This window comes from Brachycentrus maculatus, unplaced genomic scaffold (assembly GCF_059751285.1).
Source record: "Brachycentrus maculatus isolate JH-2025_06_01 unplaced genomic scaffold, ASM5975128v1 h1tg000078l, whole genome shotgun sequence".
Lineage (NCBI taxonomy): Eukaryota > Metazoa > Arthropoda > Insecta > Trichoptera > Brachycentridae > Brachycentrus > Brachycentrus maculatus.
This window is the reverse complement of record NW_028280832.1, coordinates 757726-778622: the sequence shown is the minus strand read 5'-3', so window position 1 is coordinate 778622 and position 20897 is coordinate 757726. Positions and strand designations below refer to the sequence as shown.

General features: G+C 31.2%; 1 protein-coding gene across 4 annotated transcripts in view; it reads left to right on the top strand.

The window, feature by feature from the left end:
* Positions 1–20897, top strand: part of LOC148311063 (dual 3',5'-cyclic-AMP and -GMP phosphodiesterase 11-like) — a 412361-nt gene that overhangs the window by 159340 nt on the left and 232124 nt on the right. The gene's annotated exons all lie outside the window — the stretch shown is intronic.

Below are 20897 nucleotides of genomic sequence, written 5' to 3'. Positions count from 1 at the left end.
AAAAACACTCAAAATTATAAACTATTTATTTTTATTTTTCATTTATTTGTTAAATATATATGCATAAAAATAAATACATTATTAACATTCATTTACATATTCATAAACATAATTAAAATGATTTTTTTGCAAAGACCCACCAAGCCACCTTATGTGTCTTGTCGGTGGAGTTATTTTTATATGCGTTTTTTAAATATTTTAAAAATCTATTTTAACATATAATACAAAAAAATACAATGTAAATTACACTTTCCTCATTTCGTGGATTTGAACACTGACCAACAGACTATGAACGGTAAACCGCCTTATGTGTCTTGTCGGTGGAGTTCTTTTTATATACGAATTTTGAATGCATTTTAACATAATAAACACAAAAAAACTATTTTATAATTGTAAGGTACACTTTCCTCATTTCGTGGTATTGAACACTGACCATCAGACTATGAACGGTAAGCTACTTTTTGTGTCTTGTCGGTGGAGTTCTTTTTATATACGAATTTTGAATATTTTAATGTATTTTAACATAGTAAAAATAAACATAATAAACACAAAAAAAAACTATTTTATAATTGTAAGGTACACTTTCCTCATTTGGTGGTATTGAACACTGACCAAGACTGTGAACGGTAAGCCACCTTACGTGTCTTGTCGGTGGAGTTCTTTTTATATACGAATTTTTAATTTTTAAAAATGTATTTTTACATAATAAACACATTTTTTTACAGAAAAAAAATATTTTAAAATTGTAAGGTACACTTTCCTCATTTGGTGGTATTGAACACTGACCAAGACTATGAACGGTAAGCCACCTTATGTGTCTTATCGGTGGAGTTCTTTTTATATACGAATTTTGAATTTTGAATGCACAAACACAAAAAAAAACTATTTTATAATTGTATGGTACACTTTCCTCATTTCGTGGTATTGAACACCGACCAACAGATTGAGAACGGTGAGAGTAAGGCGATTTCGTCATATTGACAGTGGACGTCGGAACTTGGTATTCAATGCTGCGTGCGAAATGGTCGTCACTATACCGGGTACCGAGTGGAGTACCACTCCACACCACTAGCGGGTGCGAGTATGTGTATGTGCTGCCCGGGTATAGCGTGCGGCATAACCTTAGCCTCCTTACATATCAGCCTAGCACATAAAATGTGCACATATTTTGATAGGCAGCTGGATAATCACGAACGTACGTAACTGCGTATTAACTAGATCGCTGTACTAACAGGAAAGGACTTACGAATCGATTAATTAGCCGACTGACTATCGTGCCGCTTCCCCGCAGGGGTAGGCAGAGAAATTATGCAAAATTATTATATAATTAACGCCACAACTATCTGTTTTTGCAAACAATTTTCGCCTGTTCCACGTCCCGTCGATTTTCAAGTATTTTAAATACTTGATCATGCCAAGTTTTCTTCTTTTTCTATCTTCTTGTATTTCTATTACTAACCAAATCCACCTCATAAATTTATATCACTGTTCTTTCCTCACTAATTCCATCCACATACCCGAACCATCTCAGCACACCTTTCTTAATATACTTAATTGATAATGCATAGCTCAGTTCTGCATTAATTCTTTATATCACCAATCGAACATCTATAAAATATCGTTTTGCCGCATATTTGTCTGAGATCGCATTCCGACCGCATTTAGTCAGTTTACTTTAATCCTTCTTTTGCCAACTCCATGCATCACTACCATTCGTTAGGATTAAAATTTAGATGAACATTTTTTTTCACCATCCGCGATATTTTAGTATTGCTTCATTACTAAAATTCTTCTTCTACTGTTACATTTTTCATAAATTTATTCGGCAGTCACTTTGTGGCAAAATATATCCATTTTAAATTAATTTTACTGTCACTTCCATTTCTTACAATCTATTGTGACTCGTGGTTCAATGCGTTTCACATTTTCAAACAATGCATACACACACGGTGTTTGAAAATGATGCGGAGTGCATCAAAACACACATCACAATAGATTTTAAACCTAGATAACTAAACTGTATTTGTAGATACAAATTAACTGAACATTCGTCAGGCGGACTACGCAAGTAAAAACGTGAAAATTTTCAAAAGTATTTATTAGGAATGAATGTAAGAGACATTTAACAATAAATCATTATTCCGGAATGAATGTAAGAGACATTTATTTAACAATAAATCATTATTCCGGAATGAATGTAAGAGACATTTATTTAACAATAAATCATTATTCCGGAATGAATGTAAGAGACATTTATTTAACAATAAATCATTATTCCGGAATGAATGTAAGAGACATTTATTTAACAATAAATCATTATTCCGGAATGAATGTAAGAGACATTTAACAATAAATCATTATTCCGGAATGAATGTAAGAGACATTTATTTAACAATAAATCATTATTCCGGAATGAATGTAAGAGACATTTAACAATAAATCATTATTCTGGAATGAATGTAAGAGACATTTAACAATAAATCATTATTCCGTAAGGCTGGTGGGTGCGGGGTGCAGGGAAGTAAGTGAACTTGACTTTCGTAGAAGGGTGTCGTCGCGTGGACGAATGTTTAGTTATCTAGGATTAAGAAATAGAGGTCTTTACCAAGTGAAACATAAATTTAAAATAACATTTTGAGTGTGTCAAATACTTGTTCACAAAATCTGGATAATCTCCAATTACAGGAGTTATTTTCATATAATTTTTTGACACCTCATATTCTATATATATGGACCAATTTAGAAACCTTGTTCTTGAATCACTACAACTTCACTAGAGACATCTATTGGTGATCTAAGAATAATGTTTAAAAATTGGTTCAAATATATAAAACTTCCAAGAATTAGAGTAGTGTGGTTGTCAATAATGGGTAGAATTGGTGAATGTTACACGCGTGTAAAGTGATCACTTAAACCAGCCCATGACGGTCGTCAGCCCCGTAAATGACCAGACTCCAATGTTCTTCTTCATCTTTGATAAGATGTCAAAAAATAAATTTAAAATGTTACATTTTTTCCATAAAACATTGTGACTTTAACATACTTTTCAAAGTATTCACCAAGAAACCTTCACTTGACATTTCAATCTTAAAACAATTGTATTTGAATTATCAAGATGTTGTTGTATGTATATTGTATAAAAGTATGTGTCGATTCATTTTGTAAACATTGAATAAACAAATATTGTTCATATGTTATAAACAAATTGAAATCGAGATTTGATTTACCTCTCTCCAGTTCAAGGTTTATCGTGTCGTGTTTATATATTTTTTTATTGTATTATTATTTCATTAATTGATTCGGCAGTCACTTTATGGTAAAATATATCCATTTTAAATGTAAGTTTTACTTACAACATTTTGAGTGTGTCCAAATACTTGTTCACAAAATCAGGATTATCTCCAATTAATAATTAATTATTAATTAATAATTATAATCCAGATTTTGTGAACAAGTATTTGGACACACTCAAAATGTTGTAAATAAATTGTCTGGTCAAATTATAAGCTTAAATAATAAAAATGAAAATGGTATTTTCTGGCGTTTCTCATGTGTGTGATTATAATCCAGGATTCGGATCTCACATACTAATATTAGAGTTTCTGCTTGATAAAAAACTTCTTTACATCTCACCAATAGATGTCTCTAGTGAAGTTCTAGTGATTCAAGAACAAGGTTTCTAAATTGGTTCATATATACAGAACTTCCAAGAATTTGAGTAGTGTGGTTGTCAATAATGGGTAGAATTGGTGAATGTTACATGTGTGTAAAGTGATCACTTAAACCAGCCTATGACGGTCGTCAGCCCCGTAAATGCCCAGACTTTCATATTCTTCTTCATCTTTGATGAGATGTCAAAAATAATAAGTTTTACTTAGTACATTGGTATGACTGCCAGAAAATTTAAAACAAGAATCAGGGAACATGAATTTTGTTGAAGAAATAATAATTTTTCTGAATTCGCTAACCATCACAAATTTAACCACAATAACGTAAAAATCCTAAAAATAATTAATACGAAAAAGCCATAAACTGTAACATTTTCAAACAATAGAAATTCATAAAAATACAAATAACAATAAACTCATAATTAACAATATGACAATGACTAAAGCCTCCCCCTATTGTCTATGTTTCCACTGATAAGAAATAATAAAAAAATAATAAAAATTAAATAAATAAATAAAAATAAAAAAACAGCTCCTACTCCCTCTTCAACATTTAACGTCCCAAGGACCCAAGTCTATGATTTAGAATAAGCTTCACATACGGTGTTTGAAAATAATGCGGAATGCATCGAAACACGTGTCACAGTACATTTTGAGAAAAAGTGGTATTTACTAAGTAAAGCTTAAATTAAGAAATATATTTACTTTTTACCATCTCAAGAGATTTTTTCCGTCGGATTGTAACTATGTTGTGAAAATCTAGATATAATGACTTTTTGGATAGTGTAAGCAGGTTGTGCAACTTTATTGTATAAAAATCATGACCAAAAGAGACATGTCGCTCACTCCTTTCAAGAACGTCATAAATAAAAAATCGTCAATTTTCAGTTGTGCATGTTTTCGGAATGCCCAGAGAATGTACTATATCCCAGCAAAAGAGGCATATTTAAAACTTAATATTTACCCGCTACAGGGCAGAAAAGTTATTTTTGCGTTTTGAAGAAAAGGTATTGTTTCATTATTTTTTTAAAATATACTAAATATTTTTCAAATGGAGAAAAAACCTTCAGGTTTTACCTAAAAAGATCTGTTCCACAGTAAAAAGTTCAATAAGTTCCTTGATATTTATTTTTTATACATTGTATTATATTTTTAAACTTTAAAATCGTTCTCCTGAAAAAGTTTTTTTATTTATGACGTTCTTAAAAGGAGTGGGCGATGTGTTAGTCTACAGATAGACAACTAACTAATCATCGCGCCGCTTATCCGCACAGGTAGGCAGAGAGAAAAGAACGCCACACCATCTTAACATTGCAAACATTCTTCGCCTCTTTCACGTTCATGCATCTTTTCATACATACCCGCCGATAATAGGCATGCTACCAATTGAGCATACTTAAGGCGGGACACTCAATAGCCCGTAACGTAATTTTCTTTGAACCCATGTAACATTTAACATAATTGATTTTTTTTGTTGCTTGAAACACCGTTTTTGTATTGAAAAAAATAAGTGGTCTTAAATATATGACTATTAAAATTACAGGAGTTAAAAATATGATTTAAATAAAAATCGCCAAATTACAATGTATATATTCTTTACAATGATTAAAGAAAACACTTCGTTTTTTACCACTTGAGTTTTATTATAGACTACATGTTTCAGAAGTTAAACTTCCATCATTCAGGTCTGTATAATAACAGACCTGAATGATGGAAGTTTAACTTCTGAAACATGTAGTCTATAATAAAACTCAAGTGGTAAAAAACGAAGTGTTTTCTTTAATCATTGTAACATGTCTTACCACAAAGTTAATGCCGAAACAATAAATAAAATATATATTCTTTTTTTTTAAATGTGCGGAGATAACACGTGCGGCTTCTCGGGCAGCTTGTTGCCTACTGACTTCGTTTATTTGAGAGTACATCGTTAAGACGAGCATTATCTCCAAATGCCAGGTCGTAAGCCCTGGGATGCTCAGATCTCCTTTCAATAAAGAAGAACGATAGATTTTTCATATCAAGTTGAGACACCTTTCAAGGAATTTTTCACAACAGGGAACGTTTTGTTTGCAGAACATTAATAAATAAAAAAATAAAACCCTTATCCGCACCCCAATGGTGCATAGGGCACTGCTTCATATAAATGCAGTGTTATCTTGATCATTTACTCACGAAGGAAAGGTGATCAGCCCTCCGCTTCAGGTACCAGTCCAGGGTAATATTGATTAAATATTACAGAGAAAAAATCACGTATATTTATTTGACCCCCCCTGGGAATCGAACCCGGGACCTCCAGAACGGTAGCCGAGCGTGCTGACCATTACACTACGGAGGTAGACCATTACACGTCAGAAAAGCAAATATCGCTATTATAATGTGTCAAAATACGTTTAAAAGTTATGATTTATTAGTTCACCTCATACTCATTGTATTATGGTAATCGTGAGTGCGAAATTTACGCAGCGCTAACAGCTTCTGGTTACCGAACGGATATTGTTTATTCAATAACACATTACAAGAAAAGTGTTGCCAGTAGCGAAAATATTTACAAATGGGAAAATGTAAACAATTTTCAAGCGTGTTTATGGTGCTAACCCAATTTTTGACACGTTATATCAGACTGTGTTTGAATATATATTCTTTAAACCCTTATCCACACCCAATGGTGCATAGTGCCCTATGCGACGACACTGCGTTATATAAACGCAGTGTCGTCTTAATCGTTAACATATGAAGGAAAGGTGATCATCCCTTCGATTCAGGTACCAGTCCAGGGTAGTATTAAATAAATAAAGAATGATTTTTTTATTATATTAGGGTAAAACAAATTTTAAAATTATGCTTAATTTTTTTATTAAAAAACAGATCTAAGTATCTACTTTCTACTTTTAAACATATAACTCATATACATATCGCTCACTCCTTTCGGCAACGGTATTTATCAGAAAACTTGATTTTTCAGGAGATCGTTTTTAAAGTTTAAAAATATAATACAATGTATAAAAAGTAAATATCAAGCCACTTATTGAACTTTTTACTGTGCAACAGATCTTTTTAGGTAAAACCAGATTTTTTTTCTCTATTCAATTTTTTGGTATATTTAAAAAAAAACAATTAAACAATACATTTTCTTCAAAATGCAAAAACAACACTTTTTACCCTGTAGCGGGTAAATATTAATTTAAAAATATGCCGCTTTTGCTGGGATAGAGTACATTTTATGGGCATTCCGAAAACATGCACAACTGAAAATTGACGATTTTTATATATGACGTTGTTAAAAGGAGTAAGCGATTTTTGCTAACTTTTTTCATTTTCACCTTTTTGATTGCTTCGTTTTCTGTTAAAATAAAATATTTTGTAGTTTTTATTAGCACTTTTAATCTATTTTATTATTTCTTGAATGTTTTCCGCAGATGTTTTGTTATTTTATTATTATAACTATTATTTTAAATATAACTATAACTATTTTACTATATTTATTTTATTTCAGATAATATCTATTGAATTCTTGCCAGTGCCCTTTTATTACAATCTTAAATAAAGTGTATACCCACACACGGCCATGCCTTTGTGGGATCTTTTGTTATTTTAATATATTGTAAAATGCAAAAGAATTAAAAATAAATAAAAAATACGTATATCGCTCACTCCTTTCAAGAACGTCATAAATCAAAAGTCGTCAATTTTCAGTTGTGCATGTTTTCGGAATGCCTAGAAAATGCACTATATCCCACCAAAAGAGGCATATTTTTAACTTAATATTTACCTGCTACAGGGCAGAAAGTGTTGTTTTTGCATTTTGAAGAAAAGGTATTGTTTGTTTTTTTTTTTAAAATACTAAAAAAATTTCAAATGGAGAAAAAAACCTCAGGTTTTACCTTAAAAGATCTGTTGCACAGTAAAATTTCAATAAGTGGCTTGATATTTATTTTTAATACAATGTATTATATTTTTAAACTTGAAAAACGTTCTCCTGAAAAATCAAGTTTTTTGATTTATGACGTTCTTGAAAGGAGTGAGCGATATGATGAAAAAAATAGATAAATAATGGGTAGAATGTTAGACTTGTACTTCATTGGGATACAGGTATAAGTTTCAGAATAATAAATACTACCTTTATCATTCGAAAAATATTGCAATAATTATCATAATGTATTTTCTCTGAATACTTTGAAATGATTATATGATTATCTGAAGTAGGCAGTCTTATCTTTAAAGATAAAAACGACAGAGATGTTTTGTTCAAATACATAATATTGCGTATTTGAGCTCTTTTTTATGATGAAGATTAAATAACGTATATATTTAATTTAATATTTAAATTTCTACCTTAAACTAACATTTTTTAAATAAATTTAAGGTTATTTATTTTTTTAACAAAAATGTTAATAAAATTAGTAAATAACCACTCACCGAGATTTTTACGTCTACCGGTTTCGAGACGTACCCGTCTCTTCGTCAGGACAATCACTAACACAGCATGCAAACAATACTACCCTTCACCACCATAGCACCATTTACACACTCAAAACTACACAAAATGTCTAACACATGCGATTTTTGTTATATTTTGTTATATTTTCGTTATATACTAATTTTATTAACATTTTTGTAAAAAAATAAATAAGTAAAAATGACTAACCACAAAGTAAATGCTTTAAATATTAATAATATTGAGAATTATATAAATTTAAGGTGTTTTTTTTTGTCCGCCTCCGTGGTATAATGGTAAGCGTGTTTAGCTACCGTGCTGGAGGTCCCGTTTCGATTTCCAGGGGGGGTGGGGTGAAAATAAATATTAATGATTTTACACACTAATATTTAATTGATATTACCCTAGACTGGTCCCTGAAGCGCAGTAGTGATCACCTTGCCTTCATGTAAGTAACGATCAAGATAACACTGCATCAATACAATGCAGTGCCCTATGCACCATTGCGTTCGGATAAGGGTTATAATAACATGATTATAAGAATAATAAAAAGATTTTTTATGGAAATTTGAGCATCTCTTAAGTGATCACATTCAACACTGTGCAATCTACACCATTCTGCCCATCATTGAACTTCCCTTTTTAATGTTAAATAACCCGACGTCCAAGCGACTCATGAAAAATAAATTTATATTGCTTTTCAATATATTTTTTTGTTTTTTTTTTTATTATTTTTCCCTATCAAAAACAATATTTACTCAACACAAAAAAAAAAAATCTGGGGTACATATTTGGAATGGAATTATCTTACCGTCTGAAATCTAGTTACGGCTTATGCAACATTGCTTATCTTATTCCTACTCAGGATGGTATGGCGTTCTATTCTCTCTGCCTACCCATGCGTGGGAGCGCCGTAATGGTTAGTTAGGTAGTTAGTTAACTTATACATACATAATTTCATTAATTGATTCGGCAGTCACTTTGTGGTAAAATCTATCAATTTTTGATTAATGTTTTACTTAGTAAACACCACTATTTCTTAAAATCTACTGTGACAGTGTTTGAAAATGATGCGGAATGCATCGAAACACGTGTCACAGTAGATTTTAAGAAATAGTGGTATTTACTAAGTAAAACATTAATTAAAAATTATACATACATATATACTAAATTCAAATTTAATAACGGCTGGCCCATTTTTTTTTCCTCTATCGTTGCGCATCGTCACAAAATTACCTTTGAGACATTTCGGCTGTCCAAACTCAAAACACAGTAGGGGACATTTTTTTGTAGTACGTTTTCTTTGTACTTTTGGACTAAGTAGATTCTACTTAGTCCAAAAATGCAATAAAAACGTACTACAAAAAATGTCCCTTACTGTGTTTTAAGTTTGGACAGCCGATTTGTCACCATATCTTCGATCCAATTGTTTCCAGTTTGCGATACAATGCAGACTCCCGTTCGACTGGCCGGGCGCTATTACACTGTGTGTGTGTAGCAAAACATTGATACACTCGAATCGAAGTCAAAGGTCACAACATGGTGATATAAATCCGTGTGAAGCAGATATTGTTCCACAATTTGACACTTGTAAATGTGTGATCGTAATATTATAAACGAGGTTCAGCATCATACTGGTCGCACTATATTATTGGCGTTGGCAAATTTCATAATGTTACCAGTCCAGGGTAGTATTGAATAATATTACACTGAAAAAAACACTTAGATTTACTTATGAATTTTTTTACAAAAATGTTAATAAAATTAGTATATAACCACTCACCGAGATTTTTACGTCTACCAGTTTCGAGACGTACCCGTCTCTTCGTCAGGACAATCACTAACACGGCATGCAAACAATACTACCCTTCACCACCATAGCACCATTTACACACTCAAAACTACACAAAATGTCTAACACATGCGATCTTTGGTCCACCCGAAAACCAACATGCACTATAGTTTTCAATACAGACATGCGTTACGAGCCGAGGTTAAACGTACCATTTTTTGTAGTTTTGAGTGTGTAAATGGTGCTATGGTGGTGAAGGGTAGTATTGTTTGCATGCTGTGTTAGTAATTGTCCTGACGAAGAGACGGGTACGTCTCGAAACCGGTAGACGTAAAATCTCGGTGAGTGGTTATATACTAATTTTATTAACATTTTTGTAAAAAAATAAATAAGTAAAAATGACTAACCACAAAGTAAATGCTTTAAATATTTATAATATTGAGAACACTTATATTTATTTGACCCCCCCTGGGAATCGAGCCCGGGACCTGCAGAACGGTAGCCGAGCGTGCTGATCATTACACTACGGAGGCACTACTTCCATCAATAGCATGTGATATGGTTATATGCTTATCTGCATTGTCTGTCAAAATTCAAGGTTTTAAGGCATATATTTATAATATATACATCGTAATAAACATGTTTTAATCCCAGTAATTAATTTTTTGATAAGACGCACTTATATGTTTTGTAATAAATACGTTTCAATAAATGTGTGATCAATGATTTATTACATTTTTCGATTGTAGACACTATTTGATAAAAATATTTAATCTAACACAAAAAAATAAAATACATATTTTTTGTTTTTTTTTTTTTTTACATGAAAAATAATAAAAATCTCTGCTAAATGCTAAAATTTAACTCAACCATAGATAGTGCTGTGAACTCAAATGTAAAAATGTGTCAATTAAAGGATAAACACAACTTTCTAAATCTGAGTAGTGTAATTGTCAATCATATGTAGAATGATGAATGTTTTATCTGTATAAAGTGATCACTTAAACCTAATGTGATAGATCGTAAGCCTCATAAACACACAGACTTCAATATTCTCATTTTATCTATGCTGAGATGTTGATACGTATATAAATGATTATATAAATTGTTTGAAATGCTTGAAAATACTTTAATTTTTTTTTAAATCTATGTATGTAATTCTCATATTATTTTTTGACATCTCACCAAAGATGAAGAAGAATATGGAAGTCTGGGCATTTACGGGGCTGACGACCGTCATAGGCTGGTTTAAGTGATCACTTTACACACGTGTAACATTCACCAATTCTACCCATTATTGACAACCACACTACTCAAATTCTTGGAAGTTCTATATATATGAACCAATTTCGGAACATTGTTCTTGAATCACTAGAACTTCACTAGAGACATCTATTGGTGAGATGTAAAGAAGCTTTATCAAGCAGAGACTCTTATATTAGTTTGTGAGGTCCGAATCCTAGATTATAATCACATACAAGTATTTGGACACACTCAAAATGTAGTACCCTTCCACAGTGTGTCGCACTTCAAAAAATAATATGAAAATAACTCCTGTAATTGGAGATAATCCAGATTTTTTGAACAAGTATTTGAACACACTCAAAATGTTGTATGTAATTCTCGTTTTAAAAAGTAATTTATTATTCTGAGTCTAAGATAATATTATGTACCCACTCAATGTTCGATAATAAATACATAAAATAGATCAGAGCATCATGGAAATTTTCCTTATTGATAAGAAATATTCTAATTTTATCGAGCCTATAAAGGCAATTTTCTACAAATACGAAGCAATTAATTGCAGACCATGTAATCGAACTCTGGATGTTAGATATGCGGGTTCAGATACTCCAGACTACACCAAAAGATGGCTGTTGTGAACTCACACATACTGTGTTATGAGTTTCATAGAAATATCAAGAATTTACAAAAATTTATGTAGCGTGGTTGTGAGTAGAATTGATGAATATTACACGTGTGTAAAGTGATCACTTAACCGAGCCTATGATATTCGTTAACCCTCTAGTGCCCAGACTTCCATATTCTTCTTCATCTATGTTGAGATGTCAAAAATATGTTTATAACAGTGTGTTCTCACTTGCAAAAAAAAATTCCTTTCCGCTCGTAAATTTTGTTTTAAACAAGCACTTAATAGTCACAGATTAATTTAATTTTTTATTAAAATACTATAATTGTTTTCCTTGACTGGTAACGTGTGTGATATATTGATCACCTTGATTTCATATTATTTACGACCAATTTACTCTGAAAAAAATAATTACTTTGTACATGAATGCAAATATTAGTCAGGAATAATAATTATTCATAAAAAAATCTGTGATTAACCGTTTATGTGCTGAGATTTTTTCTTATGTATGTACCAGTATATGTATGCTGAAATTGTTAAAGGCTTTTTTACGAAAGTGGTCTTTTTTATTTGGCATATAAAATCAGCAATATTTTTCTGAAATATTCACTGATTTCAGTATTGGTGGAAAAACATATAAAACCACTCAAATATTATAAAACATAATTACAAAAAAAACATGATTTTGTATATTTAAATATTAATGCAATTTGAGAAAAAACAGGATATTTTCATTCACAAGAATACAAAATCAGCAATATTTTTCTCAAATATTAACCTTTTTCAGTATTTCTTTCTGTTATCGTGAGAAAACATATAAAACTACTAAAATATTTTAAAACAGCATTAAAAAAACATGATTGTATATATTTAAAAATAAATGCAATTTCAGAAAAAAACTGAAAATTTTCATTCACGAGAATGTGTCAAGTTCGTGTCAAATTGTCTTGTTCTCGGAATTTTAACTATCCATTGGCATCTTTCAATTGGTAAACACTTTAATTTCATCTTTACTATTACTTCTTTGAGTATAACAAACATTTTCGTGCGACGTTGACATCACTATCGGACAATTTTTAAAAAAAAAATGTATTTTTATTTTTTACTAAATTAAATTTATTTATTTGCAAATATTATTGACCGATTGCAACTTATGAAAAGCGTACGCGTACGTGTGACACAATCACCCAGCTTGAACGCTTAAATACACTGGCCGCCCTTTTGACAAGGTATTCCCAAGTCAATATATCTATTCCCAGCACTTTAATATTGTATTTTCCATTAAATTTAAGGTTTTTTATGTTTTTCTTAAAACTATTATATTTTATTGATTTTTTACTTGTATTTAAATATGTTAAACTACATAAATTATTTCGTGGCTTGATGGCACATTTTCCCTTACACTATATATCTTTCTTCCTCATAAATCCACACTCGCGTGAGAATATTTTAATTAAAATTCCATATACAGCATTTTCCGTGTATTTTTTCAAGTATGCAAATTAATTTTCATTCGAATCGTCCAAGTTCAAGGTTTCATTAATAATCCTGCTTAGCATTTTGGCATTTATTTATTGTTCCAACACTCCTCAAGGCTAATAACTCGCTTCGGGCGATAACGAATTGTTCCAAAACATTAAAAATCCTTGACTAAATATCGACGTCGGTTTAGTACTATCTCCTTTTGATCAATTTGCAGAGGAAACGTCATATCGCTAGTCAACATTCTCTGCATTTTTTATTACTATTTAATTAGACAATGAATTATTAACTCCATGGATGATATCTACGTTTCAATCAATAATAATATATTTTGTACATTAAAAGCATTGTTAACTTTATGGTATGGTAATAAAACACTAATTTTTTAATAATATTTATAAGTTGCCTGAGAAAATTCCCATTTTTAATTTAATTTTTATTTAGCATTTTTATTCTATTATTTTTTTATTTGGGTTAACAAAAGCAACATATGTTGAACAAAACATTAAAAGATAAACATTAAACAAGCCAATTATAGTTGACCACAGAAACATATGTGCGTGTGCGTATGCGTGTGCGTGTGCGTGTGCGTGTGCGTGTGCGTGTGCGTGTGCGTGTGCGTGTTCGTGTGCGTGTGCGTGTGCGTGTGCGTATGCGTGTGCGTGTGCGTGTGCGTGTGTGTGTGTGTACGTGTGTGTGTGTGTGTGTGTGTGTGTACGTGTTTCAATGCATGCCGCATCATTAATGCGTTTGAAAATAATGCGGAATGTGTCGAAACACGTGCCACAATAGATTTTAAGAAATATTTGTATGTACTAGGTAAAACTTAAATTAAAAATGGATAGATTTTTTCCACAAAGTGACTGCCGAATCAATTAATGAAAATTTCCCTTTGCCCTTTTTTTAAAATGATTTATGACATAATTTATATATCTTAAAAATGATAGTAAGTGTGTGTAGTAAATAATAAATTAATAAGGTTAAAATCCCTAAAAACAATACAATAGATACGATAAAATGCAATAAATACAATGGATTCAATATCTTTTATCAATCAAGATTTGTCACATAGTTCATTTGTTTGTCGTCTTGTCATATTTTTTTTTTATCATTATAATAATAATAATAAATTTGGATAACTTATATAGCGCCATTTTCGTAAAAAAATACCTCAAGGGCGCTTCACTGTGAATGAATTGGGGAAAATATTATGGTGGAAATGATTTAGCAAACAAATGTGTTTTTAGTCTTTTACTTAAGATCATCTCACTCTCACTATTTCTAACCATTGGTGGAAGAGCATTCCACGCCGTCAGACCTGCAACAGCAAAGGCACGCTCGCCAAATTTAGTGCGTTGGTTGCGAGCTGGTAAGATCACTTTGCCCATTGCAGATGTTGTAGCCGATCGAAGCGTGAGACGTCTATCAACCAATTCATCTGGAATACACAGCTCCTTAAGATACTCTGGAGCCATATTGTGTATTGATTTATACATGAGTAGGCAGAGTTTATACTCAACCCTTTCGGGAAAGCGTAACCAGTGGAGTTTGTGAAGTAGTGGGCTGATGTGACTGAATTTAGAAATTCCAAAAATTAGTCTCGCTGCTGCGTTTAACACTGATTGCAGTCGAGTAATCTTATTGTTTGGTAGACCCGTGTATGTACCATTACAATTAACTTTACTTAACACTCTAAATATATCATATTATTCATCGCTCACTTTGTGTAATACAGCTTATTATTATTTTTTAAGTGGTATTACATTAAGTGATCGATGAATGATAAGGAGAGTGTTGAAAATGATGAAAATGTTTGTAAAATAAAACATCTTTGTTTTAACCACTTTTTATTGGTACACTTTATCCAACCGGTTTCGACAAGAACCTTGTCATCATCAGGGTATATGTACTAAATTCTAAAACATTGAAATACTCATAGTTAGGAAGAGTTATGAACTATAACCTAACTATGAGTATTTCAATGTTTTAGAAGTTAGTTTATAAACCCTGATGATGACAAGGTTCTTGTCGAAACCGGTTGGATAAAGTGTGCCAATAAAAAGTGGTTAAAACAAAGTTGTTTTATTTTATAAAGCTTATAAAATGTGCCACAAAGTATCTGCGAACAACATTCAAGAGATGATAATAATAATTACGCGTGCATCACCGAACATGTATAGAAGTGAAACTTCATAAAAAATAATGATAAAGATATATTTAGTGTGTGAGACACAGAGAAAGAGCATCTCAAAAGAAATTCAACAAAACAATATTTGCATAAAAATATATTTTTATTCAGTCATTGATTGGTGCTTTAAGCTTAACTGATATTTTTGATTTATGATAACTAAAATACGAGATGTACATATGTCTACGAATTGATATTTTCGATAAAACCAAAAAAAATGTATTTTATGTAGTTCCAGATTTTTTGTTGTAGATTCGTAAGGTATCTCTAAAAGATCTTAAAAGAAATAAAACAACACAAAACTTGCGTAAAAAATACAATGATAAATGTTACTTACACAACGCGTGTTTGGCACATCATCTGTTAATATATAGCGTCTGACTTGTACAAATACTACGCACTATCGTTTTATCTACCGTTTTATACACCGTATGGTATTTGAAAAGTATGCGGAATGCATCAAAATACGTGTCACAATAGATATGAAAAAATATTTATAATTTACTTAGTAAAACTTAAATTACAAATGGATAAATATTACCTCAAAGTGACTGCTACATTGTGAAAAGCAAGAAAGAAGCGAGTTTCACTAGAATATTCGATTGTGTTTCAAGTATTGATTACACATAAACTTTATTTTAAGGTTGCAATGCACTTGCATCAGAATCACACATAAAAGTGTGTCATATATTTAAGTTGGAAATTTTCTTACGAGTTACATCATTATATTTCGTCTAAACGAATTAGATAACCTTGTACATACAATACTTGAGGCACGTAATCTAATATAACTATATTATTACACATGATAAGTTCAATTTGTTACAAGCGTATGATACCTGTAATTTCCCATACTCAATTGCATACACATAATAGGTGTTTAACCTCAGCGAAACTCGTAATTGTTACAAGTTACAATCATTTAAAAATAATTGCATAATATCAATGTATTTTTTTTAAGGAAGTGATAAATATTTATTTTATTTTTTGACATCTCATCAAAGATGAAGAAGTATATGGAAGTCTGGGCATTTACGGGGCTGACGACCGTCATCGGCTGGTTTAAGTGATCACTTTACACACGTGTAACATTCACCAATTCTACCCATTATTGACAACCACACTACTCAAATTCTTGGAAGTTCTATATATATGAACCAATTAAGAAACCTTGTTCTTGAATCACTAGAACTTCACTAGAGACATCTATTGGTGAGATGTAAAGAAGCTTTTTATTAAGCAGAAACTCTTATATTAGTATGTGAGTATATTAGTATGTATCTCACCAATAGATGTCTCTAGTGAAGTTCTAGTGATTCAAGAACAAGGTTTCTAAATTGGTTCATATATATAGAACTTCCAAGAATTTGAGTAGTGTGGTTGTCAATAATGGGTAGAATTGGTGAATGTTACACGTGTGTAAAGTGATCACTTAAACCAGCCGATGACGGTCGTCAGCCCCGTAAATGCCCAGACTTCCATATACTTCTTCATCTTTGATGAGATGTCAAAAAATAACATGAAAATAACTCCTGCAATTGGAGATAATCCAGATTTTGTGAACAAGTATTTGAACACACTCAAAATGTTGTAAATATTTATTTGTTCAAAGTCATTATTAAAACATTTGTTTTATATTGGTAGGCATCCAATACTGCATTTCTTTAAAATTTTCCCGGACAGGCATGTTTACTTGAAGTATTTTTATTGATCGCCGAAAATGCTCCATTTCGGTTTTTGAGAATTTGATGACGAGTCCTGATATGAATATTAGAAAAATGAATGATGGAAAATTTTTAAATGTGTTGTTGACGTTTCACGAAAAATTAATCATCCAATTTAGTTTTTGAACTACTTTTAAGTAAATAAAACTAAAGGTTATTTAATTATTATACTCTTTATTTGAACCTTAAAAAAAAAAATGTAAAGCGTAAAAGATGATACCCATTAAGTGGTTGCCGCCAGTATCGATACATATTTGTGGCCGTTTTATTAATCTGTTTGCACCGGTCTAGTTCACAAAGCGGTCACTCCTTTCAACAACGTCAAAAATAAAAAAACTAGATTTTTCAAGATATCGTTTTTAATGTTTAAAAATATAATAAAATGTATTAAAAAGAAATATCAAGCCACTTTTTGAACTTTTTACTGTGCAACAGATCTTTTTAGGTAAAACCTGAAAGTATATTTTAAAAAACAATACCTTTACTTTAAAATGCAAAAACATTACTTTCTGCCCTGTAGCGGGTAAATATTAAGTTAAAAACTTTCCACTTTTGCTGGAATATAGTACATTTTCTTGGCATTCTAAAAACATGCACAACTGAAAATTCACAATTTTTGAAATATAAAATGACTCTGTATAAAGGAGTGAGCGAAATGTCAAATTTGACTGACGTACAACGCCATTTTTAAAAATTATAACATCTTCCGATAGGGTGAAAAATTTTGCGCCACCCTCTATACGTAACTTGCGTAACTTAGCAAAGTGATCATCGATCTAAAAGATTATTGTTTTTGTATTGTAGATTATGTTAATAGAATCCCGCCATGCTTATCTTAAATACATTTTTTTAACGTTTATTTCTATACAAAACTGAGTTGAATATCCTTAGAGTTTCGACATTAGGAGGAAAAGTTGGCGCTAATCGACAAGTCAATGACATCGGTATTATAAGGCTACGCGGGTGAAATGAATAGGAAACTTTTCGAGCTTTTACACATCTCGCAAATGAATATTCCGACTTAGCCTTAAATTATTCCCAAGGGGGTTTTTTTGGAGATAAATATGTCTTAGGAGGGTTGAAATTGTTTCATATATTAAGGGTAAGTTTTTATATAAATAGATGTTAAGTGGATACAACAATCACTGTAGTGATAAGTTAATAATAAAAAATAAAGAATATGCAGTCGTACAGGAGAAAGTGACCAACAAACAAAACGTAAAATGTTCAGGAGGGCCATTTAAGTCACTTTTGATTGGCAAGCAAATAAACTATCAATGCAGCTAGTCATTTTTATCAAGTCAATATATTATCCTTCCAATTTAAAAATCCTTTCGGATTTTTTCAGGACAATATTAAGCTAGTAAGATATCAAATAGTCAATGATCACGTTTTTGTAAAAAATGCACTTGGTCACTTTCTCCTGTAAGACTACGATATATAAAAATATAAGAATATAATTTATATTTAAACCACTAACTTGATTTTCCATTTTATAATTAAAATGTCACTTTGTTTTAAAATCAGTATTTATATTTTATTATAACTTAATTATAATGTCTACCGGTTTCGAAGCTTCTTTATCAAGACTGATTAATACTAAAAGTATTAATATTTAAATATATATTTTTACTAATATTCATCAGTCTTTTTTATTATTATTTTTTTATATCAAACCCTTATTCGCACCCCAATGATGCATAGGGCTATGCATCATTTAAACACAGTGTTATATTGATCGTTAACATATGAAGGAAAGGTGATCAGCCCTCCACTTCAGGTACCAGTCCATGGTAATATTGACTTAATCTTAGAGTGAAAAAATCACTTTTTATTTATTTGACCCCCCTAAGAATCGGACCCGGGACCTCCATGTATGGTAGCCGAGCTTGCTGGCCATTACACTACGGAGGCGGATAGTCATTTTTTTCTAACCGGAAACGATGTGCCATAATGTGTTACGTTATGGGGTACTATTATGTTAAGTATTATTGTTACAAGACTGTTTGAAACTGACTCCCAAACTCTGAATACGAAACAATGCATGGGAGTGACAAGATGTGTATTCTGATTTGAACTTTGACATGAAATATTTAAAACGTAACTAATATATTCCACGTGGCATACAATATAGTCCATTCATAAATCAGACATACCGTTAGGATTTTATTTTTTGCGCATACTGTGTTACGAGTTTGATCAATATATCTAAAAGTTTCAAGAATTGGAGAAGTTTAGATATCAATCATAGGTAGAATTGGTGAATGTTACACGTGTGTAAAGTGGTCACTCACCGGCCTTTGACGGTCGTAATCCCTGTAAATGCCCAGACTTCCAAAATCCTTTTTATCTATGTAGATATAAAAAAAATTATGATTCCTACAATCATTGTTCTATCTATTAGGTGAATGTGGTTGGAAATATAAGCAATGGAAGACGGAGGAAAGCTTGGTTTGGTCAAGTATTTCAAATACTTGAAAGTGATCAGGTCAGGTGTTGGAATAATCGGCGGATATGTATGAGGAGATCCATTAATGTGGACAAGGCTCTTCCTACCCCTGCGGAGAAGCGTAGTGATGGTTAGTTAGTTTTTCACTTTCTTGAGTGATCTGCTGCAACCTTGAACATGATAAAAATGATAATATAATACAATATAAAATTTGGAGGTCAATAATGTAATTTTTGTGCCGACCCTACATTAATACATTTAAATATATTAAGCTGTATTGAATCGACTGGAGAAAAACGGGCTTGTCTAGCTAAGGCAAAAAAGTAAACATACCGGATTGAAAAAAAAAGTGAATTTAATAAATAACATTACATTTTTTACAACATTATCGTGCCGTGACTTTTGAAAGATATCACGACTCTTTTTCTCATTTTTTTTTCTCCTAGAGACGCCTTCTTTGGCCTTGAATATCCTTAAAAACTCGCCATACGGATTTCGTCTCGCCTTGAAGTTAAGATCAACGCTTCGTGCTAAGGACACTGCTCATTCTCAAACACGGCGTCGAGTCCTGTCTCGTGCGGTAGTAGGTAGATAACACATGTATACATGCACAATTTATCAATCAGGGTCATCCGGTTTGACCCATAATTTTTCTCTTGCATCTGCAGTATAAACACCATTTTACTCAATTTATTTCTTTGAATTCTTACGTTGTGTTAGCTACTGTTTTTTTAGCAATTCGATTATAAATTTGTCTTCAAAATTTTATCAAATATTTGAAAAAGTACTTAATTTATATGCTTTTTTTAAATGCAAAATATTAGCCAAAAAACATGTTTTTGTCAGTTTTTCAGTAATTTGTTACGACGTAAAGTTTTAAAATTTATGAATATGTTACATATTTTTAGAAACTAAAAAAATCTCTTTTCTTCATATGATAATTTGTATAAATTAATCCCTCAACATACTCAAATAAGCGAAGAAACCTACGAAATGAATTAAATTAAATTAAATTTAACTGACCTGAAAATGTTCCCTGAAATCTCTCTAAGAAATACTTAATAATTCTGTTCTAGAAAGATTTTTTTAAATTAATTTTACTTGTTCAGTAATACCACTTTTTCAAATCCCTAATGGCTAAAATTTAAACTGGGCTTTACATACGGTGTAAGAAAAAGATTAGGAATGCAAAGATGCTCGTATCGTGATAGATTTTAAGAAATCGTGGTATTTGCCAAGTAAAATTTTAATAAGGAAATTGATAATTATTACCATACCAAGTGAGTTCT